The sequence below is a fragment of the Octodon degus genome, unplaced genomic scaffold (genome assembly GCF_000260255.1).
Source record: "Octodon degus isolate 3935 unplaced genomic scaffold, OctDeg1.0 scaffold00218, whole genome shotgun sequence".
Taxonomy (NCBI): domain Eukaryota; kingdom Metazoa; phylum Chordata; class Mammalia; order Rodentia; family Octodontidae; genus Octodon; species Octodon degus.
In genome coordinates this window covers 628,312-645,855 of record NW_004524794.1, presented here as the reverse complement: position 1 = coordinate 645,855, position 17,544 = coordinate 628,312, and the positions used below count along the sequence as shown (strand labels likewise).

Genomic DNA, 17,544 nt, shown 5'->3' with positions numbered 1-17,544 from the left:
ATTTAGAAAGACAAGGAATGTATGTATACATACATATACACACATACCCACGCACGTATGTATGTATATATATATTTGTCCTCTCTAGTAGGGACTGAATTCACCACCTAACAGTAGACACAGTTAGGCGGGCACTAATACCACTAAGCTAAACCTCCAGCTCTGCACAAGAAATTTAAAAACCCGCTGAGCCAAGTCAAAGCGCGCATATGACAGCCAGCACAGTGACGCGTGCCCGTCCGTAGCAGCAGCTCTTCGGGAGGCTGAGGCACAAGTATCACTCGAGCCCAGGAGGCTGGTACCCCAGGCAAGACACGGAGACCCTGTCTACAGAAATATCTCCAAACAAAACCCACAAACCCCCAGCAGCCAGGCACGTGGTGAGCCACACCTGTAGTCTCAGCACTCAGGAGGCTCAAACAGAAGAATCGCCTTGAGTTTGAGACCAGCCTGGGTTGCGCAGTGCGTTCACGGCTAGCCTGCACTACACAGCGAGACCCTGTCTCACAAAACACTCCCCTCTAAGGCCCCCCAAAGACCTCAGACAAAGTGACCACACTACACCTCAGAACGTGCTAGGTGCAGTTCAAGTATGTTCAGAGGGTTAACCTTAAATACTTAAAAGAATGTTGGGGGCTGCCAAAATAGCTCAGCGGACTAAGCACCTGCTTTGGCAAGGGCGGGGAGCAGGGTCCGATCTCCAGTCCCACATGCCCCACCGGCCCCACTCCCAGGGCGTGCTGGCACACGGCTGCAATCCCAGCGCTGGGGATGCTGACAGCAGGAAGACCACTAAGCCCGAGCTGCATAGTGAGACCCTGTACCAAATACAGAAATGAAAAAAAAAACAAGAAAAGAATGTTGAAAATCAGTGAGGTTAAACTTTATGACTTAAGAATTCAGAAGAACAAAAAGAGAATATACTGGCACAACCCACTCAGGCCCCCCCTTTTGTCCTTCTCTTGGACAGGAGCTTTCTTTCTTTCTTTCTTTCTTTCTTTCTTTCTTTCTTTCTTTTTTTTTTGCTATCTCACCTAGTCTTACTTTATTTGCATATTAATTTTTTATTGAGAAATAAATATGAATAAGACAGTTTCAAAGCTGATTAATAGGACAGTTTCGATAATCAATACATTGTACATTGTTATCTTCTAGTAGTTATCCATAGTACAAGAAGCAGACAGGATATCCTGTCCAAACACTATCAGTACACCTCTTTCTTCTCATTGAATTAAGCAAAAGTAGATGTATAGCTATCCTATTTTGTATATATGAATACAAAAAGATCTTTTCTTTGTATCCCTTCTTAAAATTTTTTTTAGTCCCGTGAGACCTGGGTATTCTATTGGCATCTACTATAGGTGTTTGAATTCAGCTAAACAATCCAACACTGTCTAGCAGTCTATAATAGTAGTGGGTTATCCTCAGAAGTTATTGACTTAAGCCTTTTACTGGACAGGAGCTTTCTTTCCCTCAATAAATATATTCTACTCTAAAAAAAAAAAGAGAGAATATATTATACTCATTGAACATAGCAACACAGGACAGTAACACCTATAAGTCTATGCAGCTCAGACTCACAGTGATCCTGCTTTCTCAGCCTCCCCAGCACTGGGATTACAGGTGTGCGTCACCCACTATGCCCAGTTTTAGGGCCAGCATGGTGTGGTACCTGGGATTGAACTCGGGTCCTTGTGCTTGCCAGGCACACACTTAGACCACTGAGCTATCTCCCCAGCCTTGTAAGTTTGCTCTTTAAATACTAATAACAATAAACAGATGTCTACTAAGACTAGGAAGAAAGGGAAAAAAATACAAGTCAACAACAGAATCAAAGAGGAGACAACTCCAGCTGCTGCAAAGGCTTAAAGGATGATGACACAGAAAACTCTGTTAGTCAATTTAGTGACTCACAAAAGAGGGACACATTCCTAGAAAAAAACCGTGTCATAAGGAGGTCCAGGGAAATACATCAGGTCAGCTGTGTCGGCCTGTGCATGGACATCTCAAAGAACACCTGTAAGGGGGCCGGGGAGATGGCTCAGTAGAATAAGCACTTGCCTGGCAAGCGCAAGGGCCTGAGTTCAATCCCTGGTTCTGCAAAAAAACAAAAAAAGGAACATCTGTAAGACCGAGGGGGAGCTTCGCCCTAGGGGGCAGGGTGGTGTGGCACCAGAGCAACAGGAACCTCAGATAAAGCACTACTCCTCTCTTTTTTTGGGGGGGAGATTCTTTTTTAAAGTTTTCCTGGGACAGGGTCTCACTGTGTAGCCCGGGCCGGCCTTCCATCTCCCTGCCTCAGCCTCCTGAGTGCTATCACACTCAGATGAGCTGAGCTCTGGAGTTCACACTCTGAGCTCGTGTACTATGCACAAGTGTCACCAGCCAACAAGGAAAGGCCTCCCTGGATGCAACATGGAGGTGGGTCTGGTGCAGTTTGGGTAGGATCCCCAAAACAGGTCCTTCTCCTTTTTAAGTCATTTTGGTTTCACTTTCAAATTGCGGCAGAGGTGTCTCCTATCTTCACTGGCGATGTGCACCTTGTCTGAATCTTCCGTTCATGTCTCTGCTCAGCAGCTATGACCAGTGGCAAGTTAGTAACAGTGGCTATGCTCAAGTCCAGATCCAGGAGGATGCTTAAAAGTCCACCCACAACCAGTGACTACTGGCTGATTAGCTGGTCTGTGTCCACTGCCCACCAGTCATTAAGCCTACATTAACTTCTTGGATGGCCACCCGCACCCAATGTTCCCTTAATCAAACACTTCAGTCCTGCCCTGCCCTTCTTCAGCCTTTTCCAAAGGGCCTCCAAATTACCCTCCCACTTCCTGAGTGACACAGAGCCAAGCTACTTCCCAAACTGCCACTGTTATCATCCACATCCAATCTAACCAGAGGATCCCAACACCAAGGCAGTGTTGAGATCTGAGGCCACACCGAGGTTAGAGATGGCTGAGTTCATCAGCTATGTGGTGGAAGCTACTTGGCTCAAACAGCCTCAGCCCTCTGACTCCACTTGAGGGAAACTGATGACAGGATGTTTGTGCCATGCCCAGACACTGTATATTGCACCAAGAGCCTGGGCTGCAAGCAACAGAAGCAGAGCTTGGGCAGCTGTACTGAAGGGACCACCCAACCCTACGTATTGCCGTGTTGGCACCGCTGCGGGCTTCTTGACACAACTATGTCCTCCCCATCCCTCAAGAGCCAGTGTACCGAGGGCAGCCTGGCCCACGAGCCCTGCCACCAGCTATCCCTCTCCTCTGCATCCTGGAATGATAGAAGACCCAGGCCTACGGTGAGCAATAGATTACTGTTGTAGCTACTGCACTTCTGGGGCCCTGTTCTGTCTAGGAAAAGAGATGGATGTGAAGATGGAAATTACTGAGGGGCCTGGAGGTTGTGCCATTTTGTATGTGTTTTTGCTCTGGTCCTGTGCTCTACTTCTTACCTGGATAGGTAGCTACAATGGCTAGAGCTGCAACCATCACCCTGCAACCACCCTAGTGATTGGGCACTGAAGTGGTGTGGAGAGCCTGCCTCATGGAACATGTAAAAAGAGTTAACTCAAGCCCTTGGCTTCAGCTTTAGGCTAAAAGATACACATACTGGGGGATTATTTTAACACAAAAAGTGTTCACATGGTCAGAAGCCAAAACAACAACAAACCCCCAACAATCAATGTCTGATACACTCCGTATATGTGAGCAGCATCCATTACACTACTGTTTCACCGTCACAGTCCCTGCAACACAGCCACTAGGAGAGAGACAAAGTAGCTTGAGGTTCTTGCTTCCTATGTGTTAGCTTCAAAAGCTGCCTTGGAACTGCTCATAAGCAAATCCAAGGGACAAAAATAAAACCAGATAATTCAGAATGTACTGAGTACAACACATATGCCTTCTTTGTGATAAGCTCCCAGCCCTATTTATTCAAAGACAACTTGCCTCTTGCAAAAACAGAAAAAAGTAGCAAATACAATAAGTAATTACACAATACTCCTTCACCACCATATCTTTTTCTTTCCAACCTGGCCAGAACAAGCACAGAACACTGTTCGTTTGGATTGCTGGGGCACAGGAAGTTCAATCAGCCAGGGCACAGAAAACAGGCATGCTGTGGATGTGGGCGCCAGGGGCCACAGGAGTAAGTGGCAGGCCCACCCTCTCCTGCTCCCTGGGAAATCCAGTTTCCAGGCACCTCCTCCACGTACTGGCATCCTCACCGTCACAGGGAAGGCCTGGAGCCCCTGAGCTGCTAAGCCCACTAGGGAAGATCATACAAGGGAAAGAGCGGCCAGAGCCCGGAGGGGTCACGGCCAATCCCAGGGTCCAGGGCGCTGCCGATGGCAGCTGTCTGTGTAACAAGCCCTTCCTCAACATCTGCCCGGTGAAATCCAGCACTACAGAGACTGTTCTCATGGGTACTGTCAGCAGCACATCTGTTGGCAGAACACAAATGTTGTTAGGCACATAGGAAGCTGCAGAGTCTAGTGTCTTTCTCTTGCTTTGCAAAGTTGCACCGGGAAACTGTGCTATCAAAGCATGCATCTGTAGAGGAGCAGCATTTCTTTCTTTTTTTGTTTTTGGTTTTTGGAGACAGGGTCTCTCTGTGTAGTTTAGGCTGACCTTGAACTCACTATGTAGCTCAGACTGGCCTTGAACTCGGGGGTTTTTCTGCCTCAGCCTCCCATGAGTGCTAGGATTACAGTCTAGGGTTACAGTTATGTGCCACCACCTGGTTCGAGGTATATTTAAAGAGGCCCAGGGCCAGGGAGATAGCTCAGTAGCATAAGCACCTGCCTGGCAAGCGCAAGGTCCTGAGTTCAAATCCAGATACCAAAAAAAAAAAAAAAAAAAGGCCCAAATCAGTGAGTGCTAGACTCGCAGTGATTTGCTCTGTGCTCCGGAGAGCTGCAAGCCCTGCAATCGCAACCAGCTCTCACATCGGCCCTTACGTGTGCCTTCCAAACCACGCTGCAGGTCTGATTAATAGTACAATTCCTGTTAGCCATGTTCAAACTGCCAGCCAGCAGCACAGCAGGCTGCACAGCAGACCAAACCTTAAGGCAAAGGCCTATTGCAGAATTTCATTCATTCATTCAACAGCTACACATGACTAGGCACTGGAGATTTATCAGGAAAGAGGCAAACAAAACAAAACCAAACCTCTGGGAGTTGAAGATTCAGCACAGTGGTAGAGCTCTTGCCTAGCAAGTGTGAAGCTCTAGATTTGGTCCTCAACACCAAAACCCCAAAAGACCCAACTCCTTGCCCTCATGGGGCTTAGGACGGCTTCGATGCTAGCAGGTTAAGCGGGAAGCACACGGATGCAAACACTCAGGACGGCAGTTCCCAGGGAGTCCACCATAAGTGCTGGGTAAGGTAGGGGAGGGCGGTGACGCGCAGGGGACCAGCTAGGCTACAGGCAGGGCAGGGCCAAGGCCCTGGAGGCAGCAGGGAGTGTCCACAGGAGGGGCCTGGCTGACAGGCACGCTGCCAAGATTGCATGTGGGAGGGCACCACAAATCTGGACACTTCCCTGGGAGCGTGGGACACATATTCCTACACCCACCTGGGAACCCCCAGGACATGTGGTACTAGGCACCACCCTAGGCGCTTGGGTTACATCACAGACCATGGAACAGAGATGCCCTGCAGAAAATGAGCCAGTCACTCACACTCTGGGGCCAGGCAGGCTCCAATGAGAAAGTGCAGGCAAGTGCAGAGCAGCAAGACAAAGCAGCCTGTGCACAGCACAACGGGGTCACGTGATGTGGAGCAGCCCAGACCGTTGCCTGTGAAGGCAACAAAGGGCTGGGGAGCCTGCGGTGTGAGGGATGGGAGTCTGCTCCAGAGAAGGAAGCAAGGAGATGGAGGGTGGCAGGGGTGGGGGAGGTCTGTAGCACAGCAGCCAAGCAGCACTTGTAGGAGGGTCACCTAGGCAGGCATAGGACCGAATTCCACTAGGGTTGGGACTGCCACCCAAGTACAAGCGAAGGCCCAGGGCTCAAAGCAGGAAGGAGCCCAGAGCTGGGCATGAGAGGTGCTGAGCTGCAGGTGCAGGCAGCTCCATTTCTGTGGGCTGTGGCAAGAGTCCAACGGACAATTGAAGCTGCTGGGCCAGCCACCGCAACTGCTGCCTGAGAGAGGCCACAGAGACGCGGCTGGCCTGCACCACACGGCACCCCCAGAAAGCTGTCCTTTTAAAGATGGGCAGCAAACACTTTCACTTTTCAGTGTTTCTTTTCTATGTTTAGCCTGCCCAAAGCCAGAGACGCATACATGGACTCCAGGCAACGCCTGATGGTAACTACACAAACTTTCCAGTGAGTAACAATGGCTGCCCTGTTTAGTCCTGCTGGGTCATGGCGATCAGGAGAGAGGAGTCAGGGGAGTTACAGCGGCTTTCCTGGGGAGACTACCTAGGACAGGTTCGTGGGGCAGCCAAAGGACATTGAAACTGCCGTGTGCTCAGGGACTGAGGTGCAGGGAAAGGACTGGCCTCTACAGGCATTTCAGTGGTGGCCCCAGACAGGCAACTGTGACCTTACTTGGGAGGAGGGTCTCTGCTGATGTAATTGAGACACATCTAAGTGACATCACTCCGACTGAGGAGTGGACCTTCAACAAACCACAGGTGCCTGACAAGGTCTAGAGCCCAAGAAGGTTGGAGAATGAAGAAACTGAGGGATGTGGCCAGAAACCAGTGAGAGCTCAGGGCACCACACAGGCACTGGAAAGAGTCCCTACCACAGCTTGTGAGGTGGCGGGACAATTCTGCTGGCACATACCCCCAGACCCTTTGGGGCAGTCTCTTCTCACAGTCCCGTGCTCAGTGGCTGCCAAATGAGCTGATTCTACCAGACTCCTGTCCTCACCTCGTGCAATCTCCTGCTCCCGCATGCCACTCTGCTGGACCACGCCCATGAGACCTGCACTTGCCCCTGCAAAGAAACCCTCTGCAATGCCCCATCTCTCACCTACTCCTACATTTCTGGCCCTCATCATAACAAAATGATTTTTTTTGTGTGACAGGGCCTGCTCTGTAACAGTCCAGTTTAGCCTGGAACTCCTTAGGTAGGTAGCTCAAACTGGCTTCCTCCTTACTTTCCTCTGGTCTCATCCTCCTGAGTGCTGGGACTGCATGGGAGCAACACCATGTGCAGCAACACAGCTTCTTAAACAGCTTCCGCACCTTGCTGTCCCCCCCCCAGCCCCCCCCCCAATCTGGCTTCTGGCCCCATTACCTCCAAGCTCACCATGCTACAAGGCAGGGCTTTTGCTAGTTCTTAGATGTGACCATATTATGGTCTTAAAGCTGCCACTAGAGGATGGTCAGCTGTACAAATGTAGCTGAGACAGGGTCTTCAAACTTCCAAGAAATAGAAGTCTAGACATGAAAGGGAAAACATTCCTAACAGAGGTGACAGAGCAAGGGACTGGTGCTGGATGCAGGCCACGGCGCAGAGTACCTGGGAGAGCTCAAAGGAACTCTCAGCAGAGCAGGGCAGGGCAGAGGGCAAGCAGTGCCCCTCAACTCTTGCCTGCACACCATTTTCTGAAGGCTTTTGCCAGCCAGTACCTCCAGCAGTTCCCGGGGTGGAGTGGCAAGGTGACACCTCCTCCCTTGGTCTTTTCTCAATCCATTCCATAGCCAGAGCCTTTCTTTCGTCCGGCAGGCTCATGACAGGGCTGGCGGCACTTCAGGGAAGGGGAAGCCCAGTTTTTCCTGACCTCAGAGGGCCTAGGTCTGCGCCCATCCTCCATAGGCAACGGCAGAGCCGCCATCTGATGCTTAGCTCCCCAGCCAGGGGCTCTGAGGACGTACAAGGGATATGGCACCATGAAGAGCTATCAATTGTGTTCCCAGAGGAAACAGACACTATTTTCAGGGAACTCCTACAAGATAATACGGTGATAGAACCAGAAGGGAAGCATCCACAAACAAAAGAGACGATAAAAATTCGGAGATTAAAAATGGGTGAGCTACAAATACAAAATTGCACACGCGAGCTTTTCCAGTGTGGGACAAGATGCAAAAGGACACAGAGGTCCATCTGCAGGGAACCGCTAGGCTCAGCAAGCCTCACCCGAGTGTGCAACGTGGAAACAAAACAAGCAAGGGCCCCAAGCAGGCCAAACGCCTCCAGGAAAGAGGAAGGAAGTGAACTAACACAAGCCAAGCCACAGCGCTGTGTGCCAACACACTTAACTTTTCCTGTAACAAGATGCAGAAGCAAGAACACATACATTTATTGGCTTGTTTTTGCAAAAGGAAACACACGTAGAATGAGCAAAATGTGAATAAAAATGGTTATTTCTGAGGGAAAAAGAAGGTCAAACGATGATAAGAGATAATAAACCAGGTTTAACTTCTGAACTCTCAATATACCTTGCTTGCCGAATAATAGAGGAAAAATAAAGAAAATTGAAGGGCTGGCGAGACAGCTCAGCAGACTAAACACCTGCTCAGGCAAGCACAGGGACTGGGGTTCAATCCCTGGCACCATTAGCTGCCCTGGCCCCATCCCTGGGCGCGCTGAGCTGGCCACCTAGCCTGGGCATGGTGGCACACGCCTGCAATCCCAGTGCTGGGAGGCTGAAAACAGGAGGACCACAAAGAGCCCAAGTTGCGCAGTGAGACGCTATACCAAATACATTAAACAAAATAAACTTGAAACCCAAGCTGTGTAACGAACTGATAATATAACCTACACAGTAAAGTGCTATTTCAAGTGTGACCTCCTCCAATGTATTTCAGAGAAAAATTTCAAGCACATAGTACTGTGAAAACAACGTGCACACTCATCACCTGGATTCTAACTGTGCTAACATCATCCATCGACCCATCTGATGGGTGATGCAGTGGACAATCGGCACACCATTACCCACCATCCCCGAACACTTGCACCTGCATGCCATCAAACTGAACATTCATTTTTATTTTTTAGGTCAAACGGCCATCCAGTGCAGCGCATCATCTGATGAGTCCCATCCAGGGAACACAGCTGTGTGATGCCAAGCCCACCAAGATGGAAGGCATAATGACCTCAGTTTCCTGGCAGCCCCTGCACGTTCTGAGTTTTCCCTCTTGGCCATTCCAGTGAGGGGATAGTGGCATCTCAACCTCATTCTGGCTGTGATCTGTTTAGTTGATGACCAATGTTGTGTATGTACACGCATATGAATATATGACTTCCTCTCTTAAAACTTTTAGACTGTCTCATTGAACTGCAGGCCTGTTTGTTCTGCAGTATTGAAGATGGAACCCAGGGTGGTTGCACTACAGTTACATCCTCAGGTCTTACCCCCGTCTCCCAGCCCCTTAAATCTTTACGCTTGGTCTCATTAAGTCATCTGAGTTGGGCTCAACCTATTGATCCTCCTGCCTGAGCTGATGGGATTACAGGAAGTGCCAGCACACTATTACTATTTTCTTTCTGGTGCAGAGGCTGGAACCTAGGGCTGTGCACATGCTAGGCAGGTGCTCTACTGCTGACCTGCATGACTAGTCCTTTTTGAATTCTGAAATAGGGTCTCATTTCTCTTGAGTTTCTGGGGATCCAGGCATGTGTCACCATCCCTGGATTCATTCTTTCATTCTCATTTTTCTTCCAGCTGCATCCCCAAGTCTTTTTGGAGATTGCTGAACTGCCCAGAGGCTTAAACACGTGAATGTGTTACACTCTTACCTCAGCCCCTCTTAGTCCTGGGATTATAGCCATGTACAATAACATCAAGGTTTCATTTCGCTTCCTTTCTTTCTTTTTTTTTTTGGGGGGGGGTCAGGTTTCTTTTATTAATACTCTTTTGAGGAACAAAACTTAAATTTTAATGAAATTCAACTTATCAACTTTAAGTACTTATTTTTTCAATGCCTAGTGAGGGAGAGCTTTACTATATGGTCCAAGCTGGCACTAAACTCACTATGTAGCCAAAGCCAGCCTTGACCTGACACCAGCCTTCCTGTCTCAGCTTCCTGGGCACTGGGATTACAACTACGTGCCACCACTGGCAATCCAAATTTCTTTGTTTTCTTCTTCTTCTTCTTCTTCTTCTTCTTCTTCTTCTTCTTCTTCTTCTTCTTCTTCTTCCTTCTTCCTTCTTCCTTCTTCCTTCTTCCTTCTTCTTTCTTCTTCTTTCTTCTTCTTCTTCTTCTTCTTCTTCTTCTTCTTCTTCTTCTTCTTCTTCTTCTTCTTCTTCTTCTGATACAGGGTCTTGCTACGCAGTTTGAACTCATAATGATCCTCCTGTCTCAGCCTCCCTAGAGCTGGGATTACAGGCATGTGCCACCATGCCCAGTTCCGGGCCCAGCACGGTGTACATGGGGTTCTGGGGCTGGCATAGCAAGTAGCACCGGGGGCCGAACTCAGGACCTTGCGCTTGCCAGGGAGGCACTTATGCTGCTGAGCTATCTCCCTAGCCCAAATTTCTTTTTAACATCTACTGTTTTTCAGGGCCTGGGAGGTAGCTCAGTGGAACAAGTGCTTCCCTGGCAAGCGCAAGGGTCTGAGTTCCATCCCCGGTTCTACAAACAAACAAACCACACCAGTTACTGTTTTCCATATCCTGAGAAATCTGTTTCCTGCCTTGAAATTTTAAAGACGTTCTCCTATATGTTCTTTAGAAGCTTCAAAATTTTAACTTTTAAAACGCTGAGGTCTATGATCTATTTTAATTTTTTGGAGGCACTGGGAGTTGAACCTAGGGCCTTGTGCATCTAGGCAAGTGCTGTACCACTCAGCTACATCCCAGGCCCAAACTTAATCATGGGGCTGGAGGTATATTTCTGTATAGCACGTGTACCCATTGTGCACAAGATCCTGGCTTTCATCCCAGGACCACAAAAACCAACCAACAACAACAATCAAATGACTGCAGAAGCAGGGGATCCTTTGTGCTTTCTTTCTTTTTGTACATTAGTAAGGGTCTATAGGGTCTACAGGGTCTCACCATGTAGATCGGAATCATAGTGATCTGCCTGTGTTCAGCCTCCCAAGTGCTGGAATTACAGGCGCGCGCCATCTCAGAGCGCCCTGGGGGCGGAGCCGGCACAGCATGTTGGGGACTGAACCCTGGCCGCTGCATCTGCCTAAGCAGGTGCTTTAATCCGCTGAGCTATTTGGCTGGCCCTCCTTTGTGTTTTCAAGTATATTTTAGAATCAGCTTGTCAAATAAAAAAGCCAACAGTTATAGTCAAGACTGAGTTGGCTCCACCGACCAATGGAGGAGGAGCTGGCTCTAACAACAGTCTTTCAATCTATGAACATGGTACATCTATTTGTTTATATCCTTATTTCTTGTAGCAATGGTTTCGATTTTGGTGTCTAGATCTTGTACATGTCTTACTAAAATTATCCCAAACAGTACTGGGTTGTAAATTTCATTTCCAATTAATTTTTGTTTACTGACCTTGTACCAAGACCTTGATATATTTATCTTTTAGTTCTAATCCACATATTAATAGATTCTTTCACCTTTTCTATACTACCTGCACAGAAAACATTTTATTATCTTTCCATATTAAGTTGCCTCTTTCACGTGCTTTCTTGCCTTCCATTGCGTTGGAACCATCAGTATCACAATGGAGAGAGATGGTCGGCAATGGACATCTTATCCTTTCTCGTGAGTTTAGAGGTAACATGTTCAATATTTTATTGCATTTAATCTTTCACACATGTACTTTTTTTCTTCCAGTTTTCTTGAGACAGGGTCTTACTGTGTATTCCAGGATAGTCCTGAACTCACCATGTAACCCAGCTGGCCTCAAACTTGTTGTGAACCTCCTGCCTCGGCCCCCAGAGTGCCGGGATAACTGATGTGTGCTACCACACCCAGCTCCACATACGTACTTTACCAGTTGAGGAACTTTCCTTGGGCGCCAAACCTGAGATGAAATGGGGTCTGTGGGTGACGCTGCCCGAGCTGGCCTTGAACCCATGGACACAAGTAATCTTCCCACCACCAGCTCCTGAGAGGCAGGAACTACAGAGAGATTCCACCATCCTTGGCTGAGACAGTTTGGTTCTGTCTTGTTTCTTTAATATTTTTTATTTATTTTGATGTATTTAGGGCAGGGCCTACAGGGTCTCACTACACAGTTAGGACTCACAGCAATCCTCCTGTCTTCAGCCTCCCAAGCGCTGGGATTACAGGGGCACGACACCACTCCCAGTCTCAGTTGCCATCTCAGAATGCCCCAGGGGCGGGGCTGGCAAGCAAGCCGGGATCTAACCCTGGTCACTGTGTCTTGTTTTAAATCATGCAAGGGCACTGAATTTTGTCAAGTGCTGTTTTTCTGTATTTACTGAAATAATTATATGATTCTTGTTTTCTGAATGTAGTGAATTACACCAGTTGCTTTTGAATGTTAAGCCACGCTGGTATTGCTGGGATCAGCCTCACTGGGTTGCAATGCATTATCCCTTTCACATATTGTTGGATTTGATTTGTTAATAAGAAGATCTTTGCATTTATGTTCAGGATGCACACTGGACTGGAAGTTCCTTTTATTGTAACATCTTTATAATACGTTACAATATCAGAATTATGCTGGCCTCTTAGAACAAGCTGTGGAATGTCAGGTCCCTTTTCTTTCTTCCTGTCCTTCCCTTTTCACTCCCCTTTCCGTCTTCCCTTCTTCTCTTTCTGGGCCTGGGGACTATCCTGGTTACTCTTCTCTTGTTGCTGGAACAAACACCTGACACTCAAAATTAGGGAAGGAAAGGTTTACTTAGCTCAATACACCGTTGTTGGAGGTTGCAGTCCGTGCTCAGCTGGCTCCCAGGCAGAGCAGCACAGAGCGCACAGCAGCCTTTCACTGCATCGAAGAGCAGAGAGCACGGGAGCGCAGCAGCAGCTCCTCACACAGCCAGGCAGCCTCTCTCCCCGCCTTACAGTGTACTGCAAATGACCTGCCCCAGGGCAGGTGCAGCATCCACACCCACAATAATCAATCCCAAACTCCAGAAGCTGCCCCAAGACTGACTGCTTGAGGCTTTGGGGGACAATGAGACACAAACTTTAACAAGGACAGAACCAAGGGCCTTGTAAACACAGGTAAGTGCTCTACCCCTGAGCCATACCCCCTGCCACTCTCCTATTTACAAACTCATATCATGGCAATTAGTGAGGAATTTCTCAAGTGTTTTATAAAACTCATCAGTGCAACCATCTAGGCCTAGATCTTTGTGAAAAGATTTTTCAATGAATGTCTACTAGACAGAAAAATTTTTGTTTCTAGAGACAGGGTCTTGCTGAATAGGTCAGGCTGGCCTCAAACTCAAACTCACAGCAATCCTCCTGCCTCAGCCTCCTGAGTGCTGGGATTACAGGAGTATTTTTATTTCATATTATGTCAGTTTCGATAAGCTTCAAAAGTCATACTTTTCAAGGAATTATCCATGTCATTCAATTTGTCAACTTTAGTAGTTCATAACATTCCCTTATAACCCTTCTAACATTTCAAGAGACTTTAATAATATACCTCTTTTTGGGTACTGGGAATCGAACTCAGGACCTTATGCTTGCCAGGCAAGTACCGTGTCACTGAGCTATTTCCCCGGTCCAATAATATACTATTTATTTATTTGTATTTAGTGCAGGGTCTACAGGGTCTCACTACACAGATTGGACTTGGAGTGATTCTCCTGTTTTCAGCTTCCTAAGCACTGGGATTACAGGAGTGCTCAGCACATGCTGGGGACGGGGCCAGCCATTGCACCTCCAACCCCTGCACCTGCCTAAGCAGGCGCTTTAATCTACTGAGCTATCTGACCGGCCAATAATATACTTTTTAAATGTTTAATAAATAGGAGGAAAATGTTCAAATGGGGAGGGGAACAAGGAAGAGGGGCGGGGGGAAGGAAAGAAGGGAAGAAGAAAAAAGACAAAAGAAGGAAAACATGGAGACAAAGCTTTGTAATTTGGGAGAGGAGGAGAGAAAACCAAGTTATATCATGTACAGGGACAAATTCCCCATAATGAATGTGATCATTATGTATATCTAAAATGTACCAGTAAAATCTAATTTAAAAATGTTCGATATCGGCAACTTGCAAGTTTTTCTTTTTATCTTTTGAGACAGTGTTTCACTATACAGTACAGTACAGGTTGTCCCTGAACTCACTATGTAGCCCAGGCTGGCCTTGAATTGTTGCTGACCCTCTTGTCTCAGGCGCTCCCACCCCAACCCCCACCCTTGTGCGCGCCACTAGGCACAGTTACTTTTACCTTGATTAAGTCTTGTTAAGGAATCATCACCTTTACTGATATAATCAGAGTCAATTTTGCCTTTGTTAATTTTCTCTATTGTTTGTTTTCTAAATCCCTAGTTTTGCTCCTACCTATATTCCTTCCTTCACCCACTTGCTTTGGGCTTACTTTATTCTTGTTTTTCTAGTTTGTTAAGCCCTAGATCACTCTTATATACTTTTTCTCTAAACACGTACTTAAACCTACACATTTCCCTTTATTTTTTTTAAATTTATTTATTTTTATTTATTTATTTGTGTGTGTGGCCAGCTCAGCCCACCAGGGGGCGAGGCTGGGGGCTGGCTGGCATGTGGTGCTGGGGGACCGAACCGTGGTCCCTGTGCTTTGGCTAAGCTTGTTCTAAGTAGGTGCTTTAGACCACTGAGCCATCTTACCAGCCCCCCCCCTTTTTTTTTTTTTTTCGGAACCTGGGATTGAACTCAGACCCTTGCACTTGCCAGGGAAGCGCTTATTCCACTGAGCCATCTCCCTGGCCCACATTTCCCTTTAGGCAATCCTTTAGGTACACCTCATAAATCTTACTGTTTTCATTGTACTTCACAATCATTTAAAATCTCTAATTTTTATGACTTCTTCTTTGACACATGGGTTACTCAGATATGTGTTCATTTTCAGATATTTGGGGCTTTCTCTAGGCCCTAGTGTTATGATTTCTAACTTAATTTCATACCTACCAAAGAGCCTACCTGGAGCCCGGGGGGCTTCTGAAGCTTCCCAAGACTTGTGCAGGAGCCCAGTAAATGAGATCTCGCTGAAACGGCTTGCTTGCCCTGGAAAGACTGCATTGTGAGTTAGCTAGCGGGCCCATTATTCTATAAACGTCAGTCAGGCCGGGGGTGGGGTGCGCGTTAACGCTCGGCTCTTTTAGGTCCTTACTCAGTTTCCGTCCAGTACTATCAACTGCTGAGAAAGAGCATTAAAGCTGCCAGGTAAGATGATTACAGGTTTGGTTACGCATTTTGTCAGATTGTCTTCGCGCATTTTGCAGGGCTACAATTAGGCATGTATACCTTTATGGCTACAAACACTGCCATCTTTCTGACATGTGTGTCTCTGTCCCTGGTAACAGCGTTGGTCTTACAGCCTCCATTTCTTCATGTTCTTACTGCCACTCCAACTTTCCTATGCCTGCCGTTGGTATGGTAGGCCCTTGCCCATCCTATTATTTTCAACCTAGCTGTGTTCTAATATTTAACACAGACAACACGTAGCTGGATCTTGCTTTTTAATCTAGTTTACGATCTCTGCTTCTTAGCTGAGATGTTCAGTGTGTTGATTCTTAACGCAATTAGGGACTTTTTTCATCAGAGGCCTGTTTTTCTGTGTCCTCACAATAGCTGCTTTAAAGTCCCACACTGACTGGTTCTCACATCCGGGTCATTTTGGGTAGGCTCCACGGACTCTTTTTTCTCTTGAGCATTGCCTGCAGACCAACTCTGACCCACTGCATGTCTGTTTTGTTCTGGGGATGCTACAGATTGAACCTAAGGCCTTCACACTGAGGGCCCTTTTTATTTTTTGCTTGGAGACAGGGTCTCACTAAGTTGCCCTCTTGCCTCAGGCTCCCAGAGTGCCAGGATTACACAGGCATGTGTCACCATGCCTGACTTGCTTGTTTCTGTAAAGTTTTGTATTGAACTCAGCTATACCCATTCGTTTACATACTGTCTGTGGCTGCCTCTGCACTACAACAGCAGAGTTGTGTAGCTGCAACAAAGACCATATGGCATACAAAACCGAAAATAGTTACTGTTCGTAGAAAAATGTGCTGCCTCCTGCTCTTGAGTAAAGGTCACACTCTCCAATTTCTTCAAACGTCTAGACTTCAGGTTGTGCCATTGCTGATGAAGAGCTACAAGCTTCCAGCAGTCCAGTGTCCTAGAGAACCAGGTGAGAACTGCCCGCTGCTTGGCGGAGCTCACTGCGCGGAGGGAAAGCCGGTCCCCTGCTTCCCCGTTTCCAGCTACAGCACTGCTCTCAGTCCTGTGCCCCAACTCCTTAGGCCCTGACCTGCAGCAGCGCTGACTGCGCAAGCTTGTTCTCGGGGGAAGAGAGCCATCAGAACTGGGAGCCCTGCAGCACAGCCCAGCTCTTCCAGCCGCCCTCCCTCTTCAGAAGGCCTGTGGCCACTCTCCAGTGCTTTTACGTAGCTATCCTTCATTTCTGTTCAATGTTTCTTCAACTGTCCACAAGAAGGGTAGTCCAAAATGAGTTAGCTCACCATCCCCAAAAGCAACTTCACCAGGTGACTGTTGAACACAATCATCTTAATTTTACACCCTCAGGAAGATAAATCCCAATGACAGAAAAATCTTAAACCTCATGCAGTATTTCTATTGCCAACAATAATACTGGAATGTCTTGTGCAGACACTTTGCAAGAACACACACTGTCAAAAGCCACGGATGGCCGGCTGTGGTGGTGCACACTTGGTGGCCCAGTACTTGGGAGACGGACGTAGGAGGATTACCAGGAGTTCAAGGCCAGCCTGGACTACAAAGCAAAACTCTGTTTTACAACCCCCCCAACACCCCCCCTCCAAGACCAGGGCTATGGGGATATAGCTCAACAACATAGCACCTGCTTGGCAAGCGCAAGGGCCTGGGTTCAATTCCCAGCCACCCTCCAAAAAAAATGAAACAAAAAAGCTGGGTGCAGTGATGGATGGCTGTAATCCCAGCGCTTGGGAGGCTGAGGCAAGAAGTTTGAAGCCAGACTGGGCTCCTAAGGGTTCAAGGCCAATCTGCAGTGCACAATGAGACCCTATCTCAAAACAAAACCAAGCTAGAGATGCAGGCTTTACTGTAGGTAAACAGGCAGTATTTACCTAAGAAAAAGGGAGAGCTAAAGAAAGCAAAAAAGAAATAAAGAACAAAGAGACAGGGAGATGGGTCAGTAGAATAAGCACTTTCCTGGCAAGCACAAGGGCCTGAGTTCAATCCCTGGTTCTGCCAAAAAAAAAAAAAAAGAGAGAGAGAGAGACAATAGCCAAGTGTGATAGTACACACCTACAAGTCTAGTGCTCCAAAGGCTGAGACAGGAGCATTATAATTTAGAGGCCACCCTGGGCAAATTAGCAAGAACCTGTCAAAAAATAAAATGTAAATGAGAGAGGAATGTCCCTGCCAGTTTGAGGACTGCCTAGGCTATACAGCAACATCCTGTGAAAGAAAGGAAGGAGGGAGGAAGAAGAAGGAAGGAGGGAGGAAGAAAGGGCGAAGGAGGAAGAGAGAAGGGAAGGAGGAGGAAGAAGGAAGGAGGAAGAAGG

At 47.5% G+C, this 17,544-nt stretch overlaps 1 protein-coding gene across 1 annotated transcript in view; it reads right to left on the bottom strand.

Annotated features, from left to right (window-relative positions):
* The window catches only part of Mecp2 (methyl-CpG binding protein 2), a 61,009-nt gene that overhangs the window by 19,321 nt on the left and 24,144 nt on the right, over positions 1-17,544 (bottom strand). The window lies entirely within an intron of this gene.